Below are 19,400 nucleotides of genomic sequence, written 5' to 3'. Positions count from 1 at the left end.
GGGGCTGAGGCGAAGTGGAAACGGGGAATGACTCCTAATGGGTATGGGATTTCTTTTTGGGGTGATAAAAATGTTCTAAAATTAGACTGTGGTAATGGCTGCACAACACTCTAACTACACTAAAAACAAATGAATTACACATTTTAAATGGGGGAATTCTATGCCATGTGAATTATATCCCAACCAAACCAGTTTTTAAAGAGACCAAGAGGAGCATTTATTTCCATGACGATGGAGTTTTAGAAGGGGGAACACACAAACGAGCAAATGTCCCCAGCATGGGTAGTCCTGTGCTGTTGTCCTGCATGTCTCGGAAAGGATTCCAATCCCAAGCCCCAAGGATTCACCTGAGGGCTTCTTCCTAGAGAAATGAGAATCTGCAGAGTACCTCTTCCAGGCAACTCTCCCAGATATCCCGACCAGGGACAAGAAAAGGAACCCAGTATGATGACTGGGCATTATTCCGTGTCTGGGTGCTCTGTTTGTGATATTTCACTAAAGCCATGCAACAGCCGTGCTGTGTGCAACGGAATATCATCACCCCTGTTAACCACGCAAAGAAATTTCCTCTCTCTGAGAGGAAATGACTTGTCCGAGATCTCCCTTGCTGTGACCTTCAGTGTTCTGGTGACGGCTTCAGCCAGAGCATCCCCAACTACTGCCGACAGAGTGATTCTCCACCTTTCATCAGATTTCATTTGAATGAAGACAAACATCTTTCTCAGGGACCCACCTGTCAGGGATTCTAGGGTAGATCGGGGCTGTTTTTCTAGACTCCATCCTGCTAATGCCTGGTGTGCTGCTGTGTACTGTGGACTCAGTAACCGCTTCTCAAATAACCCTGATGTTGGGGTTCAAAGAAGAAGACAAGGTTGCTGCCTTGTGAAGCATTCACATAAAGCAATTTCACAGACTTTCCCTCCTCAGCACTAAATGAAATGAAAGGCTCTCTCTTCTTCTGAAGATTTAGGTTCAGTTTATAGGTCAGTGGAGAATTTCCCACCAAAGTGCACAGGCAGAGTTGCAAAGACACATCCTTTCATGTCTCCATCTGTCCGTCTGCCATCTGTCCATCCCTCCATCCTCTCCCCATTTATTCCATTCACCATTAATTCAACAACTATCTATTGAGGGCCTACTACATGCCAGGCACTGGGTTTGTTGCTGGGTACAGTGGAAGAAAAGCTAAAACAAGCTCCTTGCCCTCATGGAGCTCACAGTCTGGTGGAGGAGGAGAGGTCTTAGTAGACACATAAAATGTCAACATATATTGGGATGAATGTCACCAAAGAAAAGTTCAGAATAATATGGGGAACCTAATTTCTTTTGGGGAACAGGAGAGGACTCTATGAGAAACTGAATGATGTGGGATAAGTATGATTTATGATGTATCGGTGAGGGATGCTCTTGGCTTAAGAAGTAGAAAATGCTTACTAAAAGAGGTTCAAAGAAGCAGAGGATTTAGTATCCCATATAACAAAAAGTCCTGAAATAGGGTTACCCCATCATCGAGGCACTCAACAATACCCTTAAGGGTCCAAGTTCTCTACCATCTATCTGCTCTACCACATACTCAGAGAATTGGTTCCATTCCCAGGCTGGTCACCTCATGGACTCAAGGTGGCTGCCATTGCTCTAACCATCACATGAAGACATGACCACACCCAACAGCAGGAAAAAAGATCCACTCATTCTATCATTTCCTGAGATAGAGAAAACCTTCCCAGAAACTTCCTGGCAGACTTCAGTGAGGTCAGATATCCACGCATAAACCATCTCTGATAAAAGGGATGGGGCCACCATGATTATCTCAAACAAGAATTTCTTACCCAGGGGTGATTTTTCCCTCTAGGAGATAATGGGAGATATTTTTGGTTGTAATAAGGTGAATTGTGTATGTATGTGTGTGCGTACGGTGGGGGGGTGGTGGTGGTGTTATTGGCATCTACCAGGTAGAGGCCAGGGATGCTGCTAAACATCTTATAATGCACAAGACAGTTCCCACAACTCAGAACGATCTAGATGTTAACAGTGCCAAGGTTGAGAAACGCTGCCTTAGATCAATCAGAATGAAATTTGAGTCATGAGGGCACCAGGCGGAAGCTGGTGGAGGAATTGGTTGGGAAAGGCTTCCTTAGAGGGTAGAATAGTTCAGCTGAGTCTAGAAAGATGGACATTGGCTAAAGCGATCCAGGGAATGAGTCAAGCCTACCATCTGACCATATGGATGAGCAGAAATGGAGACGACCTCCTCCATCTTGTCTGCCTCTTACAGTGGAATATCAGCCCACATGGCAGGGATCTTGCCTGCCCTACCCACTTTTTTATCCCCATTTCCAGTTCAGTATCTGCCACAGTAGCTGTTCAACACTCTAATGTTCAAGAATAAGTGAATGGGATGAAGGAGATCCACTCTTGACAGTGAAATCCCAACTCAGGAAATATCCTGGGTGTCACACAGAGTGGACACTATGGACACATTCTGGGTTAAGCATGGGGAGCAGTCAGTCAAGGCCCCATAATAACACGGAAGGAGAGACCAAGGCACACAGAAAGGGAGATCCTCGTCTAAGGTCGCTCAACAATTTGGAGGCAGATGCAGGCCAGAATCCATGTGCCCCTTTCCTAAACCTGGATTAACACCAACTGGCAGATCCAGAATGATCATTTGGAGACACATGATTTGGCTGATCAGTTTCTAGTTGCTAAATCTATTTTGGGTCCCACATCCTTACAAAGTTGTCTTTCTGGACTGCCTCCCCTCATGACCCTGAAAGGATGTTGAGTGGGCCGCCACTTTCGTCAGTGACATGCTACGCTCAGATTGCAAAATGGCCGGCCCATGAACATGTTTTGTTTGGCCCACTCAGATCTTAAAAAAAAAGTATTATTTGCCTTCCTTGCCAACAATAAAAATAATTGGGACACGGTGCCTATTATCCAAATTTCCCATATCTCTTGGATAATCAGAAGGTTTGGCGACACTGTGCGCATTTTTCTGCATGGCAGCCATTCACCAGAGCCGGGTGGCAGCTGCCCTTCAGTAGGGATACCACTGCTCCATTCTACCCCAGGGCCCTCCTGGCACATCACTCACTCACATACAGGCCTGCCTCACCTGAAAGGCCTTCTGAGACTGTAACCCCAGCCCCAGATGATAGGGCATGAGGTGAGTGGGCAAGGACACGCAGGGACCCAGGCAGGACACCCTCCCCTTCTCTGAGAAGGAAGCCCTTGGTGACCATGGCAACACACTGCCATATGTAAACAGATCTTCCACCTGAAATGCAGCATGACAAGTGTATCTCCTTTCTCAGCTCAGGCAGCATCGGCTCCTGGCACCCCCAAAACCCAAGACAAGAAGGGGGAGGAGTGTGATCTGCCTTCTCCAATCTGGCCCCCAAATGCAGATGCCCCAAACACCCCCATGTGTTCAACCAAACCAGAGATGGGGGCGTTGGGGGCGGGGGCTTGGTTTAGATTCCATCTTATGTAAAAAGACCAGAAAATGTTTGATTAGAGACAGAGGAAGGCGTGGGTGTCTGAGCGGGGCTCTGATTCTGGGCAAATGTACACATTCCCTAGCACCCGCCCTCCCCTTCACTTCCTCTGGGCAAAAGCAGCTTCTCGGTGCAGCTCACTGCAGCCAGCCTCCCCTCAGCCCTGACCCGGCCCTTTGTCGGCATCCTGGAGTCCCCAGCGCAGCCAGCCGCGGGTTTCTAGGCTGCTTACACAATCCAGAGGAAATAAAGCAATGAAATGAGAATCAGCCAGAATAAGGAAATGCCCCACGCAGTATTTCCCTTTGAAACTGAGAGGCTAAAACCCAGAACAGCAGCAGAAATTAGAAGCCTCATTGAGAAAAGACACACAGAGAGGAGTGCCAATTAGCACCCAGGTCCCCTTCTGGGAGTGTCAACTATAAATATTAATGGCCATAATCATCTGGTATTAGTCATAATGCCTTGTAAATTAAGGTCACTTTACTGGGGGTAAACAGCCGCATTAATGGCAGTAGAAGGTAATCATGCTGCTGGCTGCTGGCCAGGTGTGGTCCTCTGAGGCAATGGCATAAATCAGAAGAGACAGGCTCAATCTGTGAAGTGGTGCAGGTTGGGGGCGGGGGCGGGGGGGACACACTATCGGTGTCTGTAGCCCCCACAATGGGGCCCTGGGGCAGATCTGATCTGAGAGGGTGCAGCTTCACGCAGATGATGTTGGGAGAGATTGAGCTTCCAGGGAGGGGTGAGGCTGGGTGGGCAGGGAGAGGGGGCCCCAAGGGAGCAAAGGTTTGGACTAAGGGCAGAGGGTGGGAGTTGGAGCTGCAGCCCATCATTTTTCATGACAGCCTTGATGGCTTTGATATGTGATACAGACCCTTGCCTTCCTCCTCTCCCTTCTTCCTCCCTCCCTTCCTCTGCCCTGCCAGCACTGGAGACTCTGGAGTCTTCATTAGGCCCAGGAGACACTGAGCTTAGAACTCAGATACCTGGGGTCCCCCTCCCCAATGTTTTCATTTCTTTTATAATTAGATGGGGGAAAATGAACTTGTGGACTGCAGAAAATGTTTTAATAGATACTATTAAAATATTTGTCTTTATACCAATGCAGCTATAGAATATAAGCCTGGGTATTTTTTATGGAGAAAGGTAAAAGTGCCCCAGGGCCCGGGAAACCCACCCCGTGGTCCTGTTTTCCGGGGCCCCCTCCTCTCCCATGACTCCATCCCTTCTCTCTTTCTCTCTCTCCTCCCCCTCCTCCCCTAACCGTGGGATCGGAAGCAATCAGCTCTGCTTTGTGGAGTCTGTTTCATCCTGCGCAAGACAGGTGAACAATAATAATTAATAATACTGACAGTTAAGTGAAATAACATCAGTGGAACATTTGACACAAAGTGGTATTCAGAGGTGTTACTTCCCTTCCTCTCCAGGAGTTTCTGAAATCCTGGGAGTCAGAACATGCAGGGGAGACAGAGTAATACAACTCCCTGGGCTCCCCCTGCCAAAGGCCCCAACAGCCACCCCCCCACGTGCTGGGCTCTCTCATTCCTCTAAAGGATAAATGCTTTTCTTGACCGGAGAAAACTTATGAGGCACATGATGAGGTTAGCTAGATCAAATAATGTCCCTCAATTCCATCAGAAAGAAAGCATCCATCAGGGCTGGCTCCAGCCAGGGAGGGGGGCTGCCCAGCTTCTATCAGCCAGGACTGGATACATCGCTGGCAGAACCCCATACAAAATGAAAACGTGGGGCTCCGTGCTCAGCAATTATGGAGTTTCAAGACAGTGACAGCAGGGCAGTAAACAAAGCATGGGGCCCTTCTGAGCAGGGAGCCTGGTGCTATTGCAGGAGCTGAACATCCTTGGCCAAGCCTGACAGTGGGCGTGGCAGTGGGAGGGGGAGGGGAACCACCCTGATCTGTGACCCTCTGGTCTACTGTAGTCCCTGGCACGTAACAGGTGCCCATCAAGCCCACCCACTCCTGGTTCACTCGCTCACTGCTCTAGTGTCTGGCCAGCAATGTCAGAGGGCTCCTGGCCCTCCCACTGGACATCTGGGCCAGGCTGGCCCCCTGGGAGGTGGGCTAAGACTCCCTCCCCAGCGGCTATGCCCTGGACCCTTTCCCTGTTCCCTCCTTCAACTTCCCCCAGACACAGTGGACCCTGTCTCCAAGTTATGCTAACCATCATCTCCCCAACCCCGCCAATTGCAAACATCATGGGCCAAGAGTAAAAATAAAATGGAATCCTAACAGTCAAAATAATAAAACCCCAAATTTCTTAAGCACCTGCTAGGTGCTGGCCTAAGCATTTGATGTATCCTGGCCTATTTTAATGCTCACACCAACCTTCTGAGGTGGGTCCCAGGATTACCTCCTCGGGCAAAGAAGGAGACTGAGGCACAGAAAGATAAAGTCACTTGCTTAAGGCCACACATACAGCTCCAGGTTTCAGGTCTGCCTTGGCCTGGAGGACAGCTGAGGGGCCAGACCCCTGTACGGAGTGCTCACTCGCACAACATCATGGGATTCACAGGGAAATGCAAATCAGAAGCACCAGGGACTACAACTTCACACCCAGTAGGATGGCTGGAGTAAGAAACTGGACAACAGCAAGTGCTGGCCAGGATGTCGAACTCTAAGATGGTGCAGCCGCTTTGAAGAGTCTGGCAGTCCCTTAAAACGTCAGCACAGAGTTACAGTATGACCCAGCAATTCCACTCTGAGGGAGATCCCCAAGAGAAATGAAAGCCTAGGTCTACACAAAAACTGGACACAAGTATTCACAGCTACATTATAATGACCCAAAGTGGAAACCAACCAAATACCCAGCAAGTGATGAAGGAGGAGCGAAAGGTGTGGAGCTGTGCAGTGGAATATTATTCAGCGACAAAAAAGAAGCAAAGTACTGACACACGATGAATCCTGAGAACGTTATGCTAAGTGAAAGAAGCCAGACACACAAGGCTGCGTATTTATGACTCCTTTATATGAAATGTCCAGAAGAGGGAAATCCAAGAGACAGAAAATAGATTAGTGGTTGCCTAGGGCAGGGATATGTGGAGAAATGTGGATTACTAATGGGTATGGGGTTCCTCTTTGGGGGTGATAAAAATGTCCTAAAATTGATTATGGTGATGGCTGCACACTCTGTATATACTCAAAAACATTGAATTATACATGGTAAATGGGTGAATTATACACCCTCCCCAGTAGTATCTCAACAAAGCTGTTGCATGTACTTATAGAGAAAATATGTTTGTGAAGTGTCCATTATGAGCCAAGCGAGTCAAATAAAATAAAGCCTCTGCTTTGTCAGGAAGGAGGAGACAAGAGAACATGTAAAAGTATAATTTGACTCATGATGGTAAGAAAACTAAAGCAGGAAGGGAACAGTGTAAGTGGCTGGGGATGGAGCTGCTTTAGACGGCAGGGGAGAGACACTGTGGCCCAGGAAGGCCACTCTGATGCTGCGACATCTGAACAGAGATAGAGGGAGCCACAGATTCTCAGTGGAAGAGCATCAAAGAGAAGCAGCAAGTGCAAAGGCCCTGAGGTGAGGGCAGCAGGACAATGGAGCTGGAATGTAAGGAGGTGGAAGGTGGTAGGAGATAAGGTCAGTGAACTGTCGGGGGCTGGATCATGGAAGGCCTGGTAGGCTGTGGTAGGAACTTTTACTCAATTCTGAGCAAGGCGCCACGGGAGGGTTTTAAGCAGAAGAGAGACGTGTTCTCACTATAGTGTTCATGGGATCCCTCTGGCTGCAAATGGAGAATGGACTTTGGGGAGGATGGAAGACAGGAGACCAGGGAAAAGCTAACAGACCAGCTGAGAGACAACGGGGGCTCGGCCCAGGGGGCAGAGGTGGAGATGGAGGTGTGGAGAAGCGGTCAGTAGACAATCCCATCTGTGGTCTAGTCCCCACCACCGCACAGCCCTGACATTTGCAGGGACACTGACTGTCATGTAACATGAACTAGCTGTCAGATGGGAGCAGAGCTTCCTTGAACAGTCTGAACTCCTTACACTCTCCAAGGTCAATCCTGCAACCACCTGCCCAGAACATTGAAAAACCCCATAGCCTTGTAGACTCCAGATCCTTGCTGCTTCGATCCCCTGCGGCCAACTGTTCTGACCCCATCTGGGCCCTGGTCCAGCCGCCCCCCCCCCCCCGCTATCAATTTCCATAAGAAACCCCACCCAACTCTTTATCATTCTGGCAGACTTTAAGACTCAGTTTCTACATCTAGAAGATGGGGATAATAATAGTAGATGCCTCCAATGACTGTTGCCAGGATGAAATGAATTAATGTATGTAAAAGCACTTAAAAGAGTGCCTGGCACTCCACACATGTTGGCTGTTACTATTACTGTGTGGCCGTATTCCAGTCAGTGGTGAGGGGTATTCGGTGGGTCCCTGGTGAGGGGTGTCACATCAGAAAGGACACCCACCCAGAGCTACCTCTCTTCCCTCACCCTACTCCCACCAATAAATTCCCCTCCTTGTCTCCTGTAGCACAATCTGAGCCTCTTTCTGGGAAGCCCTGGCCCCAGCCCTCCACACCGCACAGGGGCTCACTCATTTCAGGAGGTCTTGAGAAGCCATCTCCCCAAAGGCACTGGGCTCCTGTGAGGAATTCTCCTGCCAGCCACTAAAAGAATATATTATCTGTATCTTGTTCAAGGAGATGGAAGCACAGAAAGAGGGAGAAATATGCCCGAAGTCACAAAACGTATCTGCGACAGAGCTGGGAATGTAATCTACATCTGATGCAAAGTGATTAAAGATGGAAAGCTGGTTTTATTGCAGGCTTATTATGTGCCAGGCATTTTGTATGCATCGTCTTTTAAAAAAATGTATTTTCAACATGAATTATATTTTTGAAAAGATAATACACGCATAGTTTGAAGATCAAAAAGGTACAAAGGGATATACAGTTACAAGGGGGGATCTTTCTTCTGCCCCCATTCGTTGTCATTCAGCTTCCCTCCCCATGCTCCCCACCCCCCAACCCCTGCAATTACCATTCCCACCTTCTGATGGCTCCTCCCAGTGATGGACTATGAGTGGCAGACCCTGCTTGCCTACCCAATATCCATCCTCCACTTAGGAGAACCCTAAGTTTGTTCAGGCGGCAATGTATCCAAATAAAAATACTCATGTTCCTGGACTCCCTTGCAACTAGGAGTAGCCATGGAACCCAGTTCTATACAATAAAATGTAGGTGGAAGTCCCTAGGCAGGGCATTCTTTTCCACTCCCTCCCGACCCAACAAGACAAGGCAACTGGAAGAGAAGACTTTTGTCTTTTTCTTTTCCTTTTGCCCTCCCATTTTCTTCCTGCTTGGAATGTGGACTTGATGCCTGGAGACAGAGCAGCCATCTTGAGAGCAGGAGGCTCAAAGCCACATGCTCAGAATGGGGGAGTGGGAAGAAGGAGGATGCCTGAGTTCTTGAATACCTATGCCAGCTCCGGGCCTCCCAGCTCTGGACTTGTGTTTATTCAAGCCATCACTATTTGAATTTTCTGTCTCTTGCAGCTTTCGGCCTTCCTAACTGATGTGCTATGCACACAGAAGCATTTATACTTATCTACATTCTCCCTTCCCCACAATCATGGTAGCGTACACTATGCTCACCCTTCGGGATCTTACTTCTTCACTTAATGATGTATGTTGGTGGTTGCTATAAATCAGTACACACAGAGCTGCCCAAGCTTTTTAATTCATGTGTCAGAACTGTAGAGATGCACAGAGAGGCTTCAACCAGTCCCCTCTTGGGCCACACTTGGACTGTTCTCAAATTTGCAAAGATTATCCCGGTACATATTTCATTCTCCACGTGTGAAGGGGTACCTAAAGGAGTAGAACTGCTAAATGAAAGGGGTATGGCCATTTGCATTATACCAGTAATGTGCTAGTCTACCTACACACTCTCTCTAATCCCTTCAACAACAAAATATGATAATGCTCAGGGAACTGTACATGGCCTTTCCAAGGGCATTGCAGGTAACGTTTGAACTGGGATTCAAACCAGGGTCTGTATGATATCGAAGCTGTGCTTAGAAATACTCCTATGACACTGCTCTCCATGTAGGGTGGCTTCCAGGGCCTCTCGGCAGAGGAAAGAGTGAATATGACCAGGTACTGGTCTGTGCCTGAGAGGGACCTTTGGAGTGGGGCTGTGGAGAGACCCACATGGAGCCGAGGCCGGCTTCCAGCTCACATCTGCCCCTCCCTTGCTGTGTGAGCAAGTCCTGCCTCTTTGCCGGGCTTTAGTTTCCCTATCTGTAAAATGGACAGCTTGGAGCTGTTGATCTCTAGGACCCTTTAGCAGGGCTCAGCTTCTGGAAAATCGCCATGTCTGAGGGTCTCCTGGGAGCTGCTTTTCAGCCCCTAAAATGGAAACAGTCTTCTGAGCGATTTTTCCTCCATTCCTGACCAATCAGAGGTCAAGCGCATCCAGGGGGTTCTATTTCTATCTGTGGACTGTGGTCACAATCCCTGGGGGAGGCCATGCTGAGGGAACAGCCCAGCTGCCCTGCTTTCTCTGCGGATCGTGTCTTCCTCCAGCCCGCTGACACCCAGACTCTCAGGGCAATGATTCCAATTATGGTTTCATGTATTGAGAGCTTACGTTGGTCAGGCCCTTGACAAAGTGCTTTACGAATACAATATATACAAATCTGGAGGAGAGGGACTATTCTTATCCCCATTATACAGATAAAGTAAGAGAAGTTAAACAATCTGCCTAAGTAAATTGTTGAGCACCCAGCCAGTTAAGTGGCAGGCCAGCGACTGGACCCAGGCAAGTCTGGTGCCCTTCACACAGGATTTCTCCACCACGGCACTGCTGACATTTGGGGCCGGATCATTCTTTGTTGTGGGAGTTGTCTCATGTACACAGGATGATTAGCAGCGTTCCTATCTTCCACCTTCTAGATGCCAGTAATACCCAATCCCCTGATGTGACAACCAAAAACATCCCAGACATTGCCAAATCTCCCCTGGGGGTCCCAAATCGCTCTTGGCTGAGAACAGCTGCCTTAACCACAGTTCTAGAGAATGGATTCTGGCTCCATTTGGGGACTGCTAGCTTCCTGAGCCCAGTTTTAGCTCCTATGAGGCACTGCCAAAGGCTGAGAGAGCCTTATGGGGGGACCATGCCTGTCATCTGATGTAAGTGTCGCAGGGCAGCCTTCTCTGAGGTGAATGATGGGCAAATTCAGGTGAGGAAAAATGAAAACCAGAGAGTGCCTCAATGCAGAGTCTAGTTAAATAAATTATGGTATGTCCACAGCACAGAAGGTTATGTTGCTATTAAAACGAATGGGCATAATGTGTTTTTGCTGATGTGGAAAGATCTCTAAGATTTATTAATTTATTTATAGTTACAAAGCAAGGTACAGAGCAATAAATATGACATAATCCCACTGGTATTAGGAAAAAAAAAAATGAACTTTCAAGATATCCTTATCGAAAACCTACTACTTGCCAGACACTGTTCTAAGCAGTGGGAGGACAGCGCGGACAAAACAGACACAAATCTCTATTTCTGTGGAGCTGGGGGATGTGCACAGAACATGCAGACACGTGAAGATTTTGTAAGAGTACGCAGGAAAGGCTCGCTTTTGAACCTGGAGAGGTGGGGGTGAGATTTCCATCTTTCCGCGGCAGACCCTTCGGTAGTGTTTAAATCAGTCTTCACCATCTGTATGCATCCATTTTAATTCTCAGTTTTTAAGATTGAACTAAAAATTTGGAGGGAAGGCCAAGTGCAGAGCCTGGTCCATTGTAAATGGACTGTTTCCTGAGCACCTACTATGTGCAGGTACTGTGCTGCGTGCTGAGGACACAGCAGTAAAGCAAGAAAGGTAAGAAACCACCCTTGGGAAAAGGACCCCCTCACTGACGGGGCGGGGGGAAGACAGTCATTAGAGAAGTAACTACAAGTGCTGTTACTGTCATAAAGGAGGGGACCCTGGAGGCATCTGAACCTAATGGAGGGGTGCCCTATAGATCTGGGGACCTGGAGTCTGGGCTCTCACCTGCTATCTCTCACCGATGTGACCTCTACTCTGGACTACTCACAGAGCGTGGCTCCTGCGGGGCTCTGGAGCAGTAAGAACAGCTCAAACTGACTGAGAACTTACAACCAACCGGGTGCTCTGTAGGGACCTGACATGCATTAGTTTATTTAATCCTTACTACAACTCTCTGAAATAAATACTACTTTGGTCCCCATTCTATAGAGAAGAATGAGAAGGCACAGAAGGGATGAGTGACTTGCTGAGGGTCATACAGGTAGTAAGTGGCAGACCAGAACTGAAATCCAGGTGGTCTTCTCCAGACCCCACACTGTAACTACTTCCTTTCATGACTTTCTTCCCCTTTTCCTCCTCTTCCCTGCTCATCAGGAGCAGTCCTCGGCCTGCACATCCTCCCCCGGACATGAGGATGTCCTTCTGCTCCCAGCAGAACACACAAGGACTGAAAAAACAGCCCGTTGCACGCTCTCCTGTCCTTGCGGTTCACGAGGCATTTCAGCTGTGCCCTCAGAGCCGGTAGGGAAGAGGGATAAGGATAGGCAGGAACCACCAGCAGCATATTGGCCCCTCTGCCCTCCTGTCCTTTAGGATTAAGGACCTCAGTTGACTCTTACAGCCAAGGATCCAGACTGAGTATAATCTAAGGGCCTGAATGAGCCCTGAGCTGAGTCTTTATTCTGGTCATACTGAACCCTGACTCTGGCCACAGATTCCCTCATGACCCTGGTCCTAGTCTAAACCCTGACTGTCTCCACAACAGAGTCCTGACTTTGGTCACAGTCTGAGCTCTGGTCCAGGTCACACACCTGATCCTAGGCTGAGCCATGACCCAAATCACATACACAAAACACCGACACTTCTCATTCATTGAGTCTGATCCTGGTTGCACACTGAGCTTTACGTTGACCTCAGATACACAGCCATCTCTGAATGCTGCTGTCCACTGTCCAGGGGCCTGGAGAACTCCCAGAATGCCCTCTTTCCACTTTCCCCAGAGCTTGGACCAGTCATCCCCTCCACCTGTGCAACGAATGTCCAGCCTGCTGTCTCCAAAGGCCAGAATGGGGGACCCGGGGAGCCCTAAGAAAGACAGGAACATTATTTTAGGCAGAACTAAATTCTTGGGAAGTCCCTTCCTGTCCAGAGGCTCTCAAACTCCTATTTCTCCCTGCCCATCTTTTTTTCCCATGTGCATGCACATATTTATCCCAAAATAAAATTCATCAGCGGAGTTCCGTCTTTAAGGAAGGGAGGGCAGACAGCAGCCCGCCCAGCAGCTGGGCAGAATTCTATCATCGGGGGAAGTGCCCCCAGCAAGGAAGGACTGTGCCTTCTCCCTCCCAGGAAAGCATTACTCACTCTGCCCTGGCTCAGCTTCATTCTGAGGGGCTGTGGAGGTCCTGATGCTGGCACCATGCAGACCCAGGGAGCCTGTCTTCCCAGTGTGGCCGTCTACTCCTGATCCTGGGAGTCAGTCTCAATGTCTGAACAACAAGGGTATCAAGATTTGTAAAGGGCCCTGCAAGGTGCTTCCAAGGCTGGCAGGGTTTGACATGTCAGGAGAATGTCCTTGTGGCCTCCTTGACAAATGAAATTGGCTCCTTAAGACCAAGGGGGTTCCCTGAAAATGGGGCTGGGAGATGGGGTGAGAAACACACGTTCACTATGCCTTCCTTACTCACAGAGTGCAAACATTTGAAATCGAGGACACTGAGCGGATTCTAAGTTTTCTGCCCAGTTCCCCTCCCATCTCTGAAAAAGACTTTAGCTCCTCTGGGTTGAGAGTGGGGTGGAGGGAGCCACAGAGGGAAGGTGAGAAGCATCATCCAAGCCCTACCATGACCTGCGACAGCCCATGAACTGCATCCTCCTTGGAGAGTGAGGAGTCAAATACCCAGTGAGCCAGTCAGGACAAAGAGGTAAAAAACAGCTGATCAGCCTGTTGGCCATCTTGTCAGTCTGCTACAGAGAGAGGCAATGGTCAGCCACTCATCCACTTGATCAGACACACGGCTGATCCGTCAGACAGACAAGGAGATCAACAGACATTCTGCCATCATCTCTCAGATACAACAGACCCCTAGCAGACAGCCAGACTACCAGGCTGTCAGCCATCCTGTCAGACATGGAGACAGCTAGCAGGCACTCAGTCAGACCAAGAAATGGAGAGACAGACTGAGTCATTCATCTAAGTACGGACAGACCGTCAGCCAGCTGGACAGACAGAGACCGGCAGATCATCTGTCAGTCATTCAATCATTGGGTCAGACACCTAAGCAGACAGGAAGGTGGCCAATGAGTTAGACATTCAGAAAGACATTTAAAGAAGGAAATGGAGAGAGAGGCAATTTGTTGTATATCTAATTTCTTCGATAAAACAACCAGGCAGACAGGCAGACAGACTGTCCGTCAGGCACCCGTGTGGTCAGAGCTCCGACGACACAGGAAGACAGGGAGCGTGGCAGTTCTGCACCCATTCAGTCAAAGACAGACGAACAGCCAATCACCCATTCAGATGCATGGTAGTCAGCCAGACACCTATGTGGACAGAAAGACACAGCCAGCCATTCATCCAATCAACCAAACACCCAGGCAGAAGGACAGACAGACAGACAGGGATCTAGATATGTGGTCAATTTGTTAGTTGGACCCATCACCAGGCAGGCAGGCAGCTGTCTAGCCAGTCATCTGGACACTCAGCAAGGGGTGTGGGGACCAACCAGACGTCAGACACTGTCAGGCACACCGACCCTGCCCCCGGCCAGTAACCCAGCTTTTCATTATAGTGACATCCAGGCTGAGCAGAGCTGTCGCTGGACCCGTGAAGGATGCTGGGAAATAGGACAGGTGGTCCTGAGCTCACCAATAAGTGGAGTCAGAACATGTCTCTCAAGACCCTGACACAGCCCTGCAGGCAGTCAGGGAAAGCATCCTAAAAGAGGAGGGAAGAGGACCAGGCTCAGCAGCCAAGAACAAAGCATTCTGGGTGGGCTAGCTGCCCATCCCCCAGTCGGGATCTGGGGCAGTTTTCTCGTTTGTGTGCTCCTTTCCTTAACCCAGGTGTTTGGTTAGCTATGGAGATAGGGTGCACACACATTCCCCCACCTCTTTATCCACACTACACTGTGCCCCTCCCCAGGAACCCCCTTCTCCCCCTGAAACACAGAACACACTGCCAGGGCCTGGGAACACCCCAAAGGCTTACTATTTTTATAGGCCTCAGGGCTAGAGAAGGGGCTGCAGTATGTGCATCTGTGTCTTTTGGGGGGCATGTGTGGAATCATTTGTTGGGCCCTCTCCTTCCTCCCTGCTCTGCCAAGTTCTCTCTTCCTCCCTCCTCCACTGGAGCTGGGGGTTGGGAGGCCCTCCCAGGCCGCTTCCCATTTTGGGAATTGGGCTGAGAACTATGCAAGGAGACCGAAATAATTCCTTTTTCGAGCCTGGCCAGGGCCATAGCAGCCCAAACATTGGCACAAAACCAGTGCGGGGGAGCTATCTACAGTGGGGGGGAGGATGGGGGGAGGGGGTGGGGCTGAGCCCTGGGGCCCAGGGAGACAAAGGCCTGGGTGTCTGCAGAAACACTTCCTCACCCAGCCCCAGGGCTGGTTACCAGGAACCTGGAAGACTCAGAAGCTCAGTGGGGGAGTAGCCAAGCCAGAGAAGGGTGGGGGGCTGTGGGGGGGAGGGAAGGGGATGGGGAGCAAGAGACAGAAAGAGCAGAAAAGGAGTCACACAGGCCACACTGGCAAAGACAATTTAGAAAACAGACCATTTCCTAAAGAAGGCACTGAGAAATCTACTGTACCCAAGTCCTGTTGTTTTTCTTTACCCAAAGATTTAAAAAAAAAAAAAAAAAGTGGAAAAGCCGACTCCTCCAGAGCTCGCCCTCCTCTCTCCGCGGGTCACAGATGCCCCAGATCACACGGGGACCTGGTCCCTAGCCCTTAGAAAACAGACCATTTCTAGCAGTCAAGAAGGAAACTCTGGTATCTTCTGAGAACCCACCGCCCTCCTCGGGGCAGACGGGGCATCTGCAAAATGGGGCAGACCCACTGAGCCTCTTACTCAAGTAAGAGACGGTGGCAGGGGAAGCACTTAGTACACAGTAGGTGCACACTAAACTTAAGTGGCCAGATCAGAATTCAAACACAGCCCACTTTGCACCCCGGCAGCACCGCCGCCTAGCCTATAACCCAAGCCATCTCCACTGGCTTGTCTCTGCGTCTCCTGTCTGTAAAACCGAAACAATGACAGAAGCCATTCTCCAAGGTGGCTACAGGATTAAATGACAGGAAGGTGTGGAAAATCTAGAACGTGGTAGGTGTGCAAGGCGTCTTCGTCTCTCCTTCTTCAAAGCGCCACTGCTATTTCGGTAGGGATTTACACCAACTCGGCCAAGGGCAGATCTCAGTCTACACTATCCAGGTGACCACCTTGAGCCAGCCTCTTCTCTCTGAGCCTGTTTCCCCCTTGCGCTAAATGACACTGAAGGACAAGAGATGTCCCTGAGATCTTTCATCACGGTCATCACCACACGTCATGTCTGATCATCCCAGCATGCATTTCCCCCTTCTAACAAACGGTCTCCCAGGCCTGCGGGGTATCCAGCAGTTCTTGGAAGCCAACTCCCCTCTGCCAAGGATAAGCCAATCAGTGCATTCCGTCTCCAAAATAAGCCAATCAGTACACTGCATCCGCAGGCTATGCACATGGTTCCCTCCCGACGTAGAGATTGGTCAGAGTGTAGCACGTGACTTCAACTCGTCCAATTTGATTGGTTTCTGAGATTTCACAGGCGTGCTGGAGTTCCCTTTTCTTCTGGACGATATGGTGTGCAAATGTGATTCCTGGATGTGCCTTTGGGGCTCCCAGGAGGGCACCCAGCCCCAGGAACAAAACTGACAAAAAAGGGTATAGCAGAGTGGACCACTGACGCTGTGAAGTCATCCTGCACCCCTCCGCCACCTGGATCAAACCTCACTGGACTTTTTTAGTTGTTCCATCTAATAAATGCCCTTTATGTTCTCTATCAGTTTGATCTAACTTTCTGTTTATTTGTTATACAAAGTCACCCCTGCAGACATATTTCCTTTAGCAAAGTGGTTTGGGTTTTTGTTTGTTTTGTTTTGTTTTTGGGTTGGGGGGGTGGCCTATTTTAACCCTCATCACTGCCTTTCTAAATAGATGCTATTGTTCTTCCTATTTGAGCGAAGAGGAAGCTAAGGCTCAGAGAAGTGAAATGACTTGCCCCAAATATCAACCTGGAAATGTCTTATGCTCCTTTCATGACCTGCCACTTCTCATCCAACTCTAAACAAGTGAAAGGGAGAAAGCAACAACCACCAAGAAACTCCAATAAAAATTGTTTCAAGAAAGAGAAATCTCCTAATGCTACACCTGGAAGATGCTTAGAGATCATCTTAGAAGATCTTAGAGGGTTGAACTGTCCTCAACCCTCCCATGTCAGAGATGGAGAGATTGAGGGAGGCAGACTGAGAGCTAGGGCCTTCGAGGGCAGAGGAGTCCCCTGCTATTTCAGGCCTGTCTGGTGGCTTCCTTCTGGGTAAAAATTCCTCACAGGCTTTTGGGAAACCATGCCTCCACTATGGAGCCACCTGGCATACATGAGACTGACCCATGCTCCGATTCCAGGCCTGGCCAATTAGAACTGTGCATTCCCCCTGGTAATGACTATTGGCTCAGTTTGGACACTGACTCAATTACACCAATCAGAGTGAGTCCTGGGGCTGGGACTACAGGCAAAGAGATGCTCCCAGTCCTAACCAAGCTGTTTTTAGCAGAGAGAACAGGCCCTAGGTTAGGGCCTGTGGCGGGCTGCTGTGGCCAGTTACAGTTTAATGATCTAAATCATTTTCATGATATTTATTTTTGAACTTGTCTTCTATTAGGCTGACCAACTCAACCTGATTTGCCAGGACCATCCTGATTTTAAAACAGAAAAGTTCCATGTCCAGGGAACAGCCTCAGTCCCAGGCAAATGGGGATACAGACAGCTGGAAACCCTACTTGACTTTATGGGTATCAGATAGGTACTAGCTTTCCACTACTGGCAGATTCTTTTTATAATAAAGTTCCATAAATTTAAAAATTGAGCCAGTTAAGGGAAAAACACTAACCAAACAGTGTACATTTATTGAAAAGAAATGACAGAAAATCATGCAAACTGCCTGTGGGTGTGAGTCATCTCTGGGAGATACAATGCCTGCAATCTAGAAACCCACACTCAGTCCTTGGGTCAGTGGCCTACTGGCTGTTTGATCCCAGATAACTTGCTCACCCTCTCTGAGCCTTTGCAGAAGCAGGAAAGGTGTGGGCAGGCAGGCTCTATTAACTCACTTAGCATGTGGGCTCCTCTCAGGGCAAAACCTGTAGCCAAGAGCAGCTCACAAATCCCTGGGGAGGCCCGTCATCTCCCTACTGTGCTTGGCTGATAGGGGCCATATCTGCCAATTAACCACCATTCAGCTGAGACGCCCTTTAGAGATGCTAATTGCCGGGTGCCCAGGAGTCCCCACTCCTTCCTGGCACAGGCGGCTGGCTGTCAGTTCCCTGCCATTACGGTCTGATAACAGGGCTTGATTTGTCTACATAGACCAGGGTGCAGACATTAGCATCCAACTATGGCACAGCGCACAGAGCACGGTTCACCGATGTGCGTGCGTGGAGCACACACGTGCCGGCAGGCATCTCTTCCGGTGGACAGATCTGCAGACACACACGTACCCTCAGGGTGCCTGCTGAGGCCGAGTGTGGAAGTGACTCAGTGTTTATGTGTGCTCTGTGAGCCACTCATAAGGCCGCACAGCAAGAGCTCCAGCCAGGTAGACTCAGGACCACGCCCATGTGTGCGCCCGCGGTCAAGCCGCGTGGGGTTGCTGCCAGGGTTATATGACAGGTGCCCGGAGGTGCTGAGAATAGTGTCTGGCATGTGGTCAGTCGGCATGCGGTAAACGAGATCTCTCACTGACCATTTTCCCCCAATACTCTCTTACTTGTTGAGGTATGATTTAGACACTAAAACATACAAGTTTTCTGCATTCAGTCTAATGCCTTTTGATAAATGAATACACCGGTGTAACTATCACCTCAATTAAAGTATAGAGCCTTTCCACCACCCAGAAAGTTTCCTCAGGCCCCTTCTGGTCAGTACCACAAAGGCAACACTGTTCTGATTTCTTGCACCATAGTTTAGTTTTGCCTCCTCTTGGAGCCCACATAAGTGGAATCATATTGTACGTTCTTGATGATGCTCAGGTGTGGGCAAACAAGCATGCAGAGACGCATACACCTGCACATGTGTGCACAGGAGCTCACAGAGGCACCCAGGCACACACACACAGGATTTCTAGGCTGTGAATCTCTTGGGCTCAGTCTGCAGCTTGGCCTGGTTTCACGAGGTCCAAGTGGCTAAGGGAGGAGAAGGAGCCGTTGGCACTGGGTCCAGACCCTGGGGAGGCTCCTTCAACGTCTCCCTCAGTTCCTTCTTGCTGGATGACCTCAGGCAAGTACTTAAAAATCTCAGTTTTCTCCTTTATAAAATGAGATGCTTGACACCCACCTCATAACTCCCCTCAATTGACTGCTTACTATGTGCCAGGCAGTGTTTTAAGGGTTGTGCCTGTCCTAACCCAAGTCCATCCTTCCAGCCATCTGAGACTCTGTCTCACAGGTGAGGATGCTGAGGCACAGAGAGGTCCAGCAGCTTGTCTGAGGTCACACAGCAAAGGAAATGGCACAGTTGGATTTGAACCCAGACTGGCTCCAGAGCCTCCACTTGCCAGCACTACGGTACCACTCCTCATGAAGACCGTAAGGACATTGTCTTTGTCCA

General features: G+C 49.3%; 1 protein-coding gene across 6 annotated transcripts in view; it reads right to left on the bottom strand.

Moving 5' to 3' along the window:
- The window catches only part of KCNB1 (potassium voltage-gated channel subfamily B member 1), a 101,330-nt gene that overhangs the window by 57,029 nt on the left and 24,901 nt on the right, over positions 1–19,400 (bottom strand). The gene's annotated exons all lie outside the window — the stretch shown is intronic.

Source organism: Neovison vison, chromosome 8 (assembly GCF_020171115.1).
Source record: "Neovison vison isolate M4711 chromosome 8, ASM_NN_V1, whole genome shotgun sequence".
Lineage (NCBI taxonomy): Eukaryota > Metazoa > Chordata > Mammalia > Carnivora > Mustelidae > Neogale > Neogale vison.
Note: the sequence above shows the minus strand (reverse complement) of the source record. Positions and strands in the feature narration are given on the sequence as shown.